This window comes from Oryzias latipes, chromosome 12, assembly GCF_053564925.1.
Source record: "Oryzias latipes strain Hd-rR chromosome 12, Olatipes_Hd-rR_3.1".
Classification (NCBI taxonomy): domain Eukaryota; kingdom Metazoa; phylum Chordata; class Actinopteri; order Beloniformes; family Adrianichthyidae; genus Oryzias; species Oryzias latipes.
In genome coordinates, this window is record NC_136248.1 from 15,474,644 (window position 1) to 15,488,409 (window position 13,766).

The 13,766-nt window shown below is 37.4% G+C and overlaps 1 protein-coding gene across 2 annotated transcripts in view; it reads right to left on the reverse strand.

Annotated features, from left to right (window-relative positions):
* LOC101155447 (matrix metalloproteinase-17) overlaps positions 1–13,766 on the reverse strand; it is a 135,163-nt gene that overhangs the window by 107,232 nt on the left and 14,165 nt on the right. The window contains exon 2 of one of the 2 annotated variants that reach the window (XM_078955749.1): positions 4,080–4,148. The exons of the other annotated variant lie outside the window; for it this stretch is intronic. The gene's annotated coding sequence lies outside the window, so the exon portion shown is untranslated. The remainder of the gene's footprint in view (positions 1–4,079; positions 4,149–13,766) is intronic. 2 annotated transcript variants of the gene reach the window in all.

Genomic DNA, 13,766 nt, shown 5'->3' on the forward strand with positions numbered 1-13,766 from the left:
GTAAACAGAAATACTCCTGTACACAAGGTGGCGCTGCGCAACTTTACGCTTCTTAAAGTCGCTTTTCACTCAGAAGAAGAGAGTAAGTATTTACACGCTTGTCAGAATCATACAAAGAAAACATGAATATTTCAAGCACCAGTAGCTCCAACTGGTGCTTGGTTCGGGGATATTTTAGAATGTCCGTCATTATTTCTTCGCGGCAGTGTAGACGCTACTTGGCGTCTATCTTCTTCGCTGGTATGTGTGCTCAGCAAGGAAGTTTTGTGTTTTACTGTAACTTCAGAAGCTCCAGACACGTGTGCAAAAGCGCCATTCTCATTGGTCGAATAGATTTCGACGCAAGGCGTCGAAAAAAAAAAACGAACCCGAGGCGGGTTTTTTTTTGACGCTTTGACGCGTGGCGTTTTTTCGCGTCGGTGTGCACACTCTCATTGGTGCCCTTTGTTTAGTCACGAGGCGTTAAACGTCGGCGAAAATCGCCGGCGAAATTCGTCCCGGTGTGAACGGGCCTTAAAATTGTTTTTTTGCAGAGGAAGTGGAAAAAATTAAGTTACACTGAATCATAAATAAAATTAATCATTGACATCAAGCATTATAGTGGATTTAAATTTAGAGTAAGAGGTACACCCATTTTATCTATGATCTGTCTATGATAAGCTTTTATCAGTAAAAACCTTTGACATTTTTTGTATATATATATATAACTATTATCCTGCACAATTTTTTTTCATTTACAACTGAATTATGTAAATATTTGTATGTGTTGAATAGATTTTTTTAAGAGTTATGTGTGTTGATTTCATTTAAAGCAACGCCTTGTACATATTTCATATCTAAAATGCATTGCAGATTACTGAAGCTATTTAATCAACAAAACATTTAAGACATTGGCCTTCTAAAAACTGATCAGATTTGCTAAATTAATTTAAAATAAACATTACATTTTTGACCAAAGCAACTATCCATTAACAGTATGCTTTTTAATTGGGTTTTCATAAAAATCATTTGGAAATATATAACAAATATATCAAGCAAGCCAAAAAATAGAAAATAAAAAAAGAAAGAAAAACAGGAAAACTATCAGAAAACATTCGGTAGAGGCAAAACAAACACCAGGATAGAAGTATTAGCTTCAAATAACACTATGTAGAACAATGCAAGTGGTTTGGTTTGTGTTAACGTTTTTTTGTGCTAAGAAACAATGTAAAATTATTTATATTTCTTCCTGTCTCAAGTCGCATTAACAACAAATTAGCTGCTTTCATTGCAACATCTGTTTATTCATGAAAAAAACACAACAAAAACTGCACCGCTTGCCTTTTCAGATCCCTTATTAGCCACATCTGCCTGATAGCAGTTGAGAGAAGGGAGAAAGTGACGACTCTCACTGAGTTTGTGTTTATGGAACAAAGAGGGAGGAAGAAAGATAAAGAGCAGACAAAGCCCTACGGTCCTGCTCTATAATGACTTTTTTTTTTTTTATCATGTCAACAAAGTGGGATAAGAGCAAGAGATTTGTGTGAGGAGACAGGTCAAGATCTAAGAGGGATAACAACTTCCACTGAGCTGAGGGTTTCTATTTATCCAGCAGTGCATTAAACAACAGAGTCCTTCAGAGTCTCTGCTGTGATGTAAAGCTGCACCTTCGTTCTAATAAAACATGCATCAACAATGCATTCAAAACTCCTTTAGCCTCCAGTTACTTCTCTGACGTAGAGACGGTTGCTGGAACGTTCACTTCTCCTGTGAAGGGCTGAAAATGAAGGTGTGTTTATTTCACACGGAAAAACCTTTTAAGCAATGAGGTCATCTGCCGCGAAAAAAACAAACAAATTCTGCTAAAAGAAATTGGACTCGGACAATTTAATAAAAAAAAAAAATCATTAACAATTTGAACAATATGAGCACTTGAGGTGAAATCTATAAACTGATGGGCAGCCGCTGAAAGCAAAGGTAAAACAAATAGGTCCTCTCTGCAGATAAACAGACTTATCTTTACATCTGGAGTTGTTTCGTCAGCTTGCCTTCACACCCTGCAGCTCTCTCCAAACTGCTTTACACTAAATGTCACCGTTTAATACAGAAAATAAAACAAAATCAATGAGAGCCTGCGTGCTGGGTTTCATTTAAATTCATGTGAAAAACCGCACTGGGTGAGCTATGGCAAGTTGTGTGCTTCTGCTCATAGCACATGATTATCTAGGTGCATTAGGACTTGATTACTTTCTTTGGTGCAAGCTCAAAAACACTTAATTTTCCACAATTTTGCTCTCAGTCTAACTGCATTAGGGGGGATAAAGCCACAGGAGCCAACTTCCATTTTCATCTGAAAACACTGCGAAGACAATCTTGCAGTTTGTTTTTCAGAGAGAAAGCTAACGTATAACTCAACGGTGTGTGTGTTCACAGGAGGAAGGGGCAGTCCTCTGCTCAGCCACACAGATGTTCAATGTCCACCTTGTTAAACTTAACCCTTTAACTCCAAAGCTTAAACTCTTCGACCATTTACACAGTCAACGTAATTCCAGTGGATCCCGACACAGAGAAAAGCAACATTCTGCTGATATGCAACATTTCTTAGTAGGGAAGTGGTTAGGCAACAAATTGGCTTCTGTAGTTGAGTAAAGCAATCTTGCGCCACTCTGCAACACTTTGTGTTAGTAATGTATTGCATGTGAGAACAAAGCCGATAAAAAGCCACTACTCCACATGCTAAATCAGCTGATTCACAGTGATCCGTAAATAGTCAAAAAGTTTGTAATTATTACTCGTGATCTCTCGTGTTAAAGAGGATAAATTAGACCAAGATAAAGATAAAGGCTGCAAGATATAAAGAAAACTCGCAATATGCGATATTAGAGATTATTATTGCAATAACCATATAATTTGTGGTATATGAACAAATAGCAAAATAACCAAAAACATCGTTCCCATTTCATTGCAACAGTTTAAAATTATCCTCATAATGACCGTCGTCAATATAGGTGACAAACATCTAACATAATAAGCCTCCAACTGATTGGTCAACAACGTGAAGGCGTCCCTCCGATTGGTCAAATACATAAGGAGATTCATTCGATCCGTTTGCGATTCCGTCTTTTGCTATATGCATATTGCAGAGCTGGATATTGCGATAACGATAAATTTGATAAAGTTCAGTTTCTTACCTAATGAGGATCAAATTTAAATGGCATTGATATATTTTACTTTCCTGCACAATGCATCAAGCTGAACTCTTTTGTTACCATAAATAAGGTAATAATTTTGATGGAGAGTTAGCTTGAAAGCTACAAAATCACAAGCTTCCACCATCTAAACATCTCATTGCAACTGCATGGAATACAAAACTGAGTCCATGCCAACAATCCTTTTTTTTTTTTTCAAACCCAAGACCACACATGTTCTTGCCTACTATTCCTCACACAGCAGTTGCAACAGCCATGTATCGTAAATGTCTTTCATTTAGTACTCTCTCTAAGATCAGGATGACATATTCAAAGCTTCAGTTGCCATGGTGAAAAATTCCTCGACCGAGCACGTTCTGGATTGGCTCAGTTTTTAAATTAAACAAAATGAGAAATCTGACAGCATCGACTGGTGGACCCTAAATTTCAGGTATCCCTTTGAACGATGACTTTTCTATTGTAAACTCCAGAACTGCTACAAAGTGATAGATTTGTTGGACAAAGTTGTTCAGTAAAGTTGAACCAAAATGTCTTTATTCTGGTAATTACAGTGGAATCAAAAGGATCCCTAAAAAGAACACAAAAACCAGAAAGCAACTTTACTTAGATAGAAGAACAATGTTTATTTGGTAGGTATAAAATATATAAACGTATGCATGTGCTTCATCCAAAAGAATTGTATACAGCTTGTTGTGTTGAACAACAATTAGCCCAATCAATCATGTTAAAGGTTAATCTTTCTCTCTTTTTATCAAAGTTTTACCTTAATTTTCATCACTGACCCATCTGTTTTATCTTTAAAGGCTCAACTGTGTTCTTTTGGTTATTGCTCATCACTGAGTTTAGAAAAAAGTCTAAACCACAAATCATATTGTTTCTAATAAAGCCTACCTGATTAGTTTAATTGTCACATAAGGAGGGACGTGATGAGACACAACTCATTTGATTGTCTCCCATGGGCTGCAAAGAGAAAAAGACATAACGCACCTGTAATTAGCCAACAAATAATTGCTGAGCTAAACAGGCTCCTAAAAATACAGTCTTGGCAGCAGCAGCCTGTCCAAATGAAACATAGTACAAACTAACTGTAGGCAAGGATAGACTTATATGCTTTATTATTTCTTACCTCCTGGCCTTTATTAAAATTACGAGAATGCATTGCTTCCAAGCGACTGGGTTATTGTTGGGCTAATTCTTTTGATTCAGGACGGTCACTCTTTTATTTCCCTCATACCATATGTAAAAAAAGAAACAAAAAAGAGCATATTTTTATCACTCTTGACATCAACTTTTCAACCTTTTGCCACATTTCAGGCTGCAGAAAAAAAAGATATAAACCTGTAATCTTTGTAAACAATCAACCAGTGGGACACAATCATCAAGCGGAACAACATTTATTGGATATTTCAAATTTGTTTAACAAATAAAAACCTGAAAAATTGGGTGTGCAAAATGATTCAGCCCCTTTAAGTTAATACTTTGTAGCGCTGCCTTTTGCTGTGTTTACAGCTGTAAGTCTCTTGGAGTATGTTTCTATCAGTTTTGCACATTGAGAGATTGATATTTTTCCCATTCCTCTTTGCAAAACCGCTCGAGCTCAGTGATATTGGATGGAGAGCGTTTTTGAACAGTGGCTTTCAGTTCTTTCCACAGTTTTTCGATTGGATTCAGGTCTGGACATTGACTTGGCCATTCTAACACTTGCATATGTTTATTTGTGAACCATTCCATTGTAGATTTTTCTCAATTTGGATCATTGTCTTGTTGGAAGACAAATCTCCATCCCAATCTCAGGTCTTCTGCAGACTCCATCAGGTTTTCTTCCAGAATAGTCCTGTATTTGGCTCCATCCATCTTCCCATCATTTCTAACCATCTTCCCTGTCCCTGCAAAGAAAAGCAGGCCCAAACCATGATGCTGCCAACACCATGTTTGACAGTGGGGATGGTGTGTTCAGGGTGATGAGCTTTCTTGCTTTTACGCCAAACAGAACATTTTGCATTGTTGCCAAAAAGTTGGATTTTGGTTTCATCTGACCAAAACCCCTTTCTCCCGCATGTTTGGTGTGTCTCTCAGGTGGCTTGTGGCAAACTTTAAACTACACTTTTTATGGATATCTTTGAGAAATTGGTTTCTTCTTGTCATTCTTCCATAAAAGCCAGATTTGTGCAGTATACGACTGATTGTTGTCCCATGGACAGACTCTCCCGCCTCAGCTGTAAATCTCTGCAGTTCATCCGGAGTGATCATTGGCCTCTTGGCTGCATCTCTGATCAGTCTTCTCCTTGTTTGAGCTGAAAGTTTAGACGGACGGCTGGGTCTTCGTAGATTTGCAGTGGTCTGATATTCCTTGCGTTTCAATATTATTGCTTGCAAAGCACCACTTGGGATGTTTAAAGCTTGGGAAATCTATTTGTATCCAAATCCGGCTATAAAGTTCTCCACAACAGTATCTCTGACCTGCCTGGTGTGGTCCTTGTTCTTTATGATGCTCTCTACGCTTTAAATAGACCTCTAAGACTATTCGGAGCAGGTGCATTTTTACGGAGACTTGATTAGGTGGATTATATTTATCTTCATTAGTCATTTAGGTCAACATTGGATCATTCAGAGATCCTTACTGGACATCTGGAGAGAGTTTGCTGCACTGAAAGTAAAGGGCCTGAATAATTTCTACCCCCAATATTTCAGTTTTGTATTTATTAAAAAAGTTTGAAATATCCAAAAAATGTCTTCCCACTTCATGATTCTGTCCCACTTGTTGTTGATTCTTCACAAAAAAAATACAGGTTTATATCTTTAAGTTGGAAGCCTGAAATGAGACAAAAGGTTGAAAGGTTCAAGGGAGCCAAATACTTTCACAAGCCACTATATCTTGTTTTTTTACTTCTGGTATTTTCAGAAAGATATATTTGCTAGCAATCTTTTTACACTGATTCTATCTTAGGTCAGTATGTTGACCAGGTGAATGTTTTGACTTTTACAGAAACCAACTAAAACAGTTTGTGTTTCTGAGAGCTTAGTACCAATCAACTAATCATTTCATAAAAATAATTTGCCAGAAATCCAGATTAAAGCCTCAATTACTGATCAGCTTTATTGTTCTGATGAATGATTAGAATCAGGAAGTTGCATTAGGCACCGTGTGGTTTGTCAAAAACCCAAAAATACAAGAAAACTAAAACTTTCCTCATAGGTTTATATTGGCTAGATCAATTATCTTGGATTTACACCTTTAGGATTCTGGACATGAAAATCAAGCTTAGAGCTGGTCAACTGTATTTACTGAAGTTTACGCCACCCAATGTTCTAAAAATGGGTGAACAAAGTAAAGTGAGAGCTTTGTTAAGTCCACGCCTCTGCAAAAAAAAAGAAAAGAAAAAGACTGAAAAACAAAAATAAAACAAATGGCTCCAATAATAGTAAATTTGAGCTGTGCTAAAATCATACCTCTGCTTAAAAAAAAAACCTTTATATAAATAGGTACACTATTTGTGGAGGCATCTATTAATAAGTGTTAACTCATTGACTGTACATGGGAACTGGCCTGGACTGAGTCACCCTTTAGTGCAAGTTATTCAAGTTATACAAAAGCCAATCAGATGCCTCAATAAAAGAATGTGGGCTCACAGGTACCATTAAAAAAATTTGCTTGTCAGATTCTCCTGAGCCTGCTTTGAGTGGTAGGGGTGTAGACCTCCAAAAAGCTCACTCCAGATTAGCAAGAGTACTTGCCATAGAAACGTTGACTTAGGATTTATTCAGACTGGACACATTTGATCTGCTTAAAGTGAACCAGAGATCTTTTTCCTCAATAATCCGGAACTGATTTTCAGTCTGAATACACCCAAGCAGACCCTGGTCCAGAACCAGGAATCCTTCTCTGACCCATCTTTGGAGGTTGTCTTGGTTCGTTTCCAAACGGACTGAGCTTCATTTCGCTCTGAAATTCCTCAGTCTGAATTCAATCTGTTCCCGGAGCAGAATGACTGAACCAAATGACCACCGTAGCCGACATAAACTGAGAAGGAATAAAGCACCAAATGAGCCGTGGACAAATATAAAGCAACAATTGTCGTGTTATGGGACAGAAAAAGGGTCCAACTGTTTATTTGTTAGAATGTTTATTTTAACACCACTGAAAACGCTTCTTACTTGCTTTTCTGTGCGTCGTTGCATGGCAGGCGCTGCTGCGACATCATCCTTAAAGCTACCATATAGTTCCTTGACAAATTCTCTAAAAAACAATGCCACAACACCAGAACGATGCGACACAGCAACTCATTAAAATGTGATCGGATGAATGCACGCTCATTAAAACAACTTTTAACGTGACACACATTGCTCACTCTTTTCCCGACAATCTTTGTCATAAAGACTTATCAGAGTAACTTATTAGACGTCTTCTTGTCAGTAACTGCCTTTCAGCATGCTTCCACCGGACCAAAAAAGCGAGTAAAAAGTGTTGTACCTGACAGCAATACAGACGTTTAAAATTGGTCAGCAAAATATAAAGTTTGAATGAACTAACCCTAACAAGGACTGCAAAGCCAAGGTCTTCCATAATTTCTGTCCTAGTTGCTTTTCTCCGCCCCTTGTAATTCCTGACTAATGAGTGAAGAAATTTTTTGTCACGTGGTTTTGTTTACAAGCTTTGGTTTGAAACAGGAAAGTTCCCTTGACGGCTGTCTGAAAACAGACCTAACGCAAGGTACAGGACTCGATCCAGAACAAATTAAGCCAAACGGTTTTCCCAGTCTGAATATACCCTTAGACTGACTCGGACCAAGGACTGCTAAAAGATAACGTCTGGTTACAACATGGCGTATGCCGTATTGCAAAGAAATGGCGACTGAATTGACTTAATTTGGTTGGAGCTGGAAGTAAGCATTGACTGTAAAAACAATGGACGAATCGATGTGTAGCGTCACCCGAGTCACTCTGAGTCATCACATCTATGGCAATGGTAACAGCAGTTGCCATAGATACGATGACTCAGAGCGACTTGGATCAATCACTGTCGACTGCTTTCCTCATGGCAGCGCCCATATCGGGAATTCATAGAAGTAAGTCTTGTTTTATTGGTGATGTCACACTCACTCAGTTCAGTTCCCTTAAATAGTCAATATAAATATATTATACCTAAAAAAACGTATTTTCAGCAACAAAAGTAATAAACTATCCTGTGTTCTGAATATCGAAGCAGTCAAAATATGTAAAGCTGTTAAAATCAACAAAGCTTGAATTGGAAAAAAATTGTTAATTTAACAAGGTCACAAAGATAGACCGTTCAAGGTATTTTTTGCCTGGAAAGTATGTCACCGCATGTCATGTCTCATCATTTCACTACCATTCACTCAGAGGGATTTTAGTTATTCTAGATTAGACAAAATTAGGTCCCCACCCGCCCTTCCCAACACACACACCCACGTCTATATTTGACTTCTTTAAGATCTGGGTTAAGCACAAGATTCCTTGTTTATCTAAAGACATGCTTGAAGGAATTCTGGATCATTCTAAATTTGATATATTGGTGGTAACGCTTAAGCTACCCCCCCCCCCCCCCCAAAAAAAAAAAAAAAAAAAGAAAGTTTACGGAACTGCATTAAAAACCAACTTAAATCTTGTACAAGTAATTAATGAAGTAAACTGACATGGTTAACACTGAAGAACCACATGCAGCTTGTTTGGGGGGTTTCTACAAGAAAAACATACAGTAGAGATAAGGGCCAGATTCCAGAACAAAAAACAACACATTAAAAGAAGAGTATCATGGGGGAAAAATGAAATTTCTAGTTAATGGTTTACTGTAAACGCTTTAATCCAAAATCTTTTCCAAAAGCAACCAAACTATATCTATTTTCAATATAAGAATTTTCACTTGGCCAAAGTCAAGGCTCAAACAGAAAAGATAACTCGATTTAACCATTTTTAAATATTAACTGCAGCCAAGTCGAACTTTCTGCTAAGTATGTCTACATCAGCAAATGCAAAGCAGAATTCTTGCATTGAAACATTAATGATCTGTCTGCTACACACGCCTGTGTTTCACCTTTATGGAATTAGTTCAATGAATCCCTACAACGATCTGAACTCAGCAGGAGATGTATGCTGATAAATGTATTTCTTTTAATTTAGGAGCGGCTGCACACCACCATTAGACTCAACCATGTGCTTTGATTCGATCACACACACACAATGGAGGGGTAGTGCATTTCAACGCATCGCATTTTCCTCACAGCCTTGCATTCTGAATGTTTATGCCCCAGACACTGGGTTAATGGGAATAATCAAATGAGTGCGTCATACCCCCGCCCCCCAAAAATTTTTTTTCATTAAAATAAAATGAACTGCTGTACAAATGTATTTCCTAATGCAATTTATACATTAGTAAAACACTATTAACATAATCTGAGTCATGTCTTTTAGTTCTATCTAGATGCTTTTGCAAACACATGGTATAAGATGTACCAATTCTGCATCTCAACCTAATATATTTTAGATTTTCATTTTCAAACTTTAAATTATTTAATTGTTCATTTTAAATAGACTAAGAATTAGCTTGATAAGTTCATCTCCTAATTTTTCAGTTAGAGGGAACTTTCTATCCATTTAATTCTGTGTTAATATCATTGACTATTTGTGACTGGACCGAGTTAGCGATGACAATGGCTTAAATACAACTCCAACACAATGAGGTCAATTAAGCCACCCCTTTTTCATTATAGGGACGCCGCTAAGTTGGACGGTGTCAGTAAGTAAGGATTATTCCGAATGAGTGTAATTCATCGTTCCTATGGCAACCACTCTTGTCAATCAGGAATGAGCTTGTTGGAAGTCCATACTCTTATTAATTAAAAGCGGCCTTGAAAATTTGCATCTGATTGGCCAGATTATAAATTGAATAACTTGCCCTACAGAAAAATACATGGAAAAAAATTAGGATTAGCAAGAACATGTTAGAATGGGTTTTCTGACAAATATAATGAGTGACTAATCGCTGTTTATTTCTCTTTTGAAGTCTATAGAATTTTGGCTTCCTGGAACCAGTGAGTATTTCCTATTTGGAATGTGAGGGGTGAGGGGTCACTCAGTCCAGTTCTCATATACTTAGATAAAATACAACTTGTTTTTTGCTTTAGGAAACCATTTTGGAAATTGTAAAAACTCTGAGAATTTTTTTTGTGTGTATAAACTTTCATTAAAACATAGAAGAACAGCATCAGATTCAGAAACACACATGGAAACAAGTCTAAATGGATGTAAGTGTTTGTGTTAATTTAGAGGAATCTCATTTGGAAAGATGAATTAGGAGAAAGCCTTTCTTATTGATTTTCATCACTAATTTAAAAAACTTAGCCTGGTTTCTTTTTTTTAGCTTTTTCTCCTTTGTAGCCAATTTGACCAAGAGTTAACCCAAACTGCTGTCTACATGAAACAGATAAAGTTCTTGAAATATGAGAAATATGAGAGTTTGTGTTAGAACGCTATTCTGTCCTCTGATCCGAAGGCCTAAAAATTAATTAAGCTATGGAAACATGCTGCCAAACTTTATCTGCAAATGGATGAGATAATTATCCAAATGCATATTGTGCAGTTGTCATACATCAATGTCAGGCCACAGAGCTAAAGTGACACCCAACGTGGTGTCAGAGCCCAGAGATCCATTCGGAATTGATTCCTAAGGACTCATGAACTCTTCAATAATGCTGACAATCCTTTCAAGATATCTGCAGGTCTCTCAGGAACTTCAGCACACAACACAACCAAAGTGACAGATAACATGCAGACTGATTAAAAGCCTCTATTCCTTCTTATGAAGCTGGATATGTGTTTTATGCAACTTACTGTACATTCACCCTCAGTCAATCTCAATGGAAAAGTACTGTCCCCTCAACATTCAAATCCTCCCCCACAGGACATTGTTCCTGAAATAATCTTCTTGCCCTGAATACGAGTCCCATATAGCAGTTCTGCAAGCAGAAGGTCATTCTGGTAGATGGAAGTGGGGCAACAGTGCTACAAGTATCTTAACCTGACCCAGAACAATTTAGCTTTCTCAGAAAAAGAAAAACAATAGTCCTTACTAATCCAACTAATTGTTAGATCATTGAAGTTTTGGAACATTGAACCCACAGTTAAACTTATCCATAGGAGGTTGCTTAATAGTACAAAGTTCAGCCTATTTCATTTCTTTAAGAGGAGATACAGAAACAGCATTAGAACCCAAAGTCCGATCTTGTTTATGTTTCTGATTGTTCTGTCACAGATGAGTAGAGAATCTAGCTGTCCTCTAAACCAGTGGTCCCCAACCTCCAGGCCGCGGACTGGTACCGGGCCGAAGAGAAAGAATAAATAACTTACATTACTTCCGTTTTATTTATTTCGGAATGTGAAAGATATTTTATTTTGCAAAATTGCCCGATTCTCTGTTACATCCATCTATGTGACTCTTGACACAGACCAAGGCGCTCTTCTCGGTCACGTGAGAGGTTGCCACTAAAATAAAACCCAGGAGCTAGCAGAATGAGTAAAAAACAAACAACTTTGGAAAGTTTTTTTGCCAAGGGGAAAACGTCCAGCCAGGAGACAGAAGAGGAGCTATGACTTCTAAAAAAAGAAAGCTACATTTAATAGACAGTACTACCTTTTTGCACCATAAGTGTGGGAAGGGGAGAGGATGATGACCCCTGTGCGATGTACAATGTTATGCGTTTCAAAATAAAAGATCGGGGTTTGTTTTGTCACATCTCTTCCTTCATCGTAGTACTGCTATAAAAATCACCCGCCTACATTTGAGAGACCGGTCCATGAAAGTTTTGTGTGACGTCATACCGGTCCGTGGCGTCAAAAAGGTTGGGGACTCTAAACAGTTCACAATCATCAGAATTTGCTGGAAATCCGGTAATTGCATATAAGAGTTACGGTAGTGAAGAGATTGTCAGCACTGAAGCTTAAGTTCCTGTGTTAAAGGGTTAATATAAAAACCAAACATTGACAATGTTAACTAATGAAATAGCATCTGGAGGAGCACCTAGTGAGATGAAGGTTTGCTGGTGAGATGTGTGACAAAAAAGTGTCAGCAAGAAAGAAAGAAAGGAAAGGTGTAGGAGACTGTGCTCAGAGCTTCCCAATTTCTGGTTTAGGGACTGAGAAAGAGACAGAAGGCAGAGCTGGAGGTAGCAGAGTTGAAGATGTTGAAATTCCCTTAAGGAGTGACAAGGATGGATGGAATTAGGAATGAATCCATCAGAGAAACAGTTCATGTAAGATGCTTTGGAGATAAATGCAGGAAAGCAGATTGAGATGGTTTGGACACATTGAGAGAAAGAAAAGTGGTTATGCTGCTAAGAAAACAGAGGTTGCCAGGATGAAGGAAGCTAGAGGAAAACCAGAAAGGAAGTTCATGGATGTAGTCAAGGAGGATATGGGGTGGTTGGTGTGAGCAAGAACAATGCAGAGGACAGGGTTAGATGAAGGTAGATCATTCTCAGTTGCAAACTCTAAAGGATGCTGGCAAAATGCAAAAAAGAAAAAGACAAAAACTTAACAATGTTGGGACAAAATAGTTGAAAATAACAACACTCAGCACTTGGCAACACCTGGCAGTGTAAATTAGCCATGACTCACAGCTGGAATTAATGCAAACCACTGCCACTGTAAGATTTTCAGCAACTTGCAATAAAATTGACCTCTTACATGCAATATTAAAATAAAATCTTCCAAACTGGTTAACAAAATAAGGTAAATTGAATAATTAAAGCAAACTCAGCACCTGCAACACACAACAAAACAACATCTAACAGAGAGGAAGGATAAGAAATTCCATCATTTCCCTTTGCATTAATCCAAATTCTAACATATCCAAGCCCAGAACTAGGACTTAAATGATTAGAACTAAAGATTTTGTGCTAAGCTGAGATTTTAGAGCCACAATTCAACGAACCCCTTTTTAGGGAATCTGTAAAAACGCCACGCTAAAGCCAATATTAAACGTATTGCTGTGTTTATGTATTTTCTTCAAAGCACTGCTGCTGCTAAAGAGCTTTGTAAAAGGTTGGAATAACGAATGTGAGCTGCAGGTGGAACTGAGATGTTTGTGATGACTGCTGTTGTCTATGCATTTGTGTTTTTTTAGCAAATCTTTCTAGATTTCTTAAATATGCTGTCTTTTTTCTAATCGAGATGCTGCAGTATGATATAACATTTTGCATAATGTATTATTGAAACAGAATTATGTTTTACCATCTTTTGTCTGGATTTACATAATAGCTAATACACATGGTCATTCGTATGTTTAACAGAGGTTTGATAGCTTAATATGGACATCCATTTCATTTAAGATTGCATTTTGCAATTTGAAATGAAAATCAGTAAACACTACTAACATCCAAATCAATGCTTGTTTGAATATGAAAATAGCTGTGCACAGGTGAGGTTAGCCGGGCTACATATACAATTAAGTCTGTTCACTACAAAGTGAAATGGTACAAGCTTACCTATTACTTAATTACTAACATATTTGTAAATATACATCAACTGTAAGCATTATGTAGCTTTTGGTTGTTCTTTTTTTTG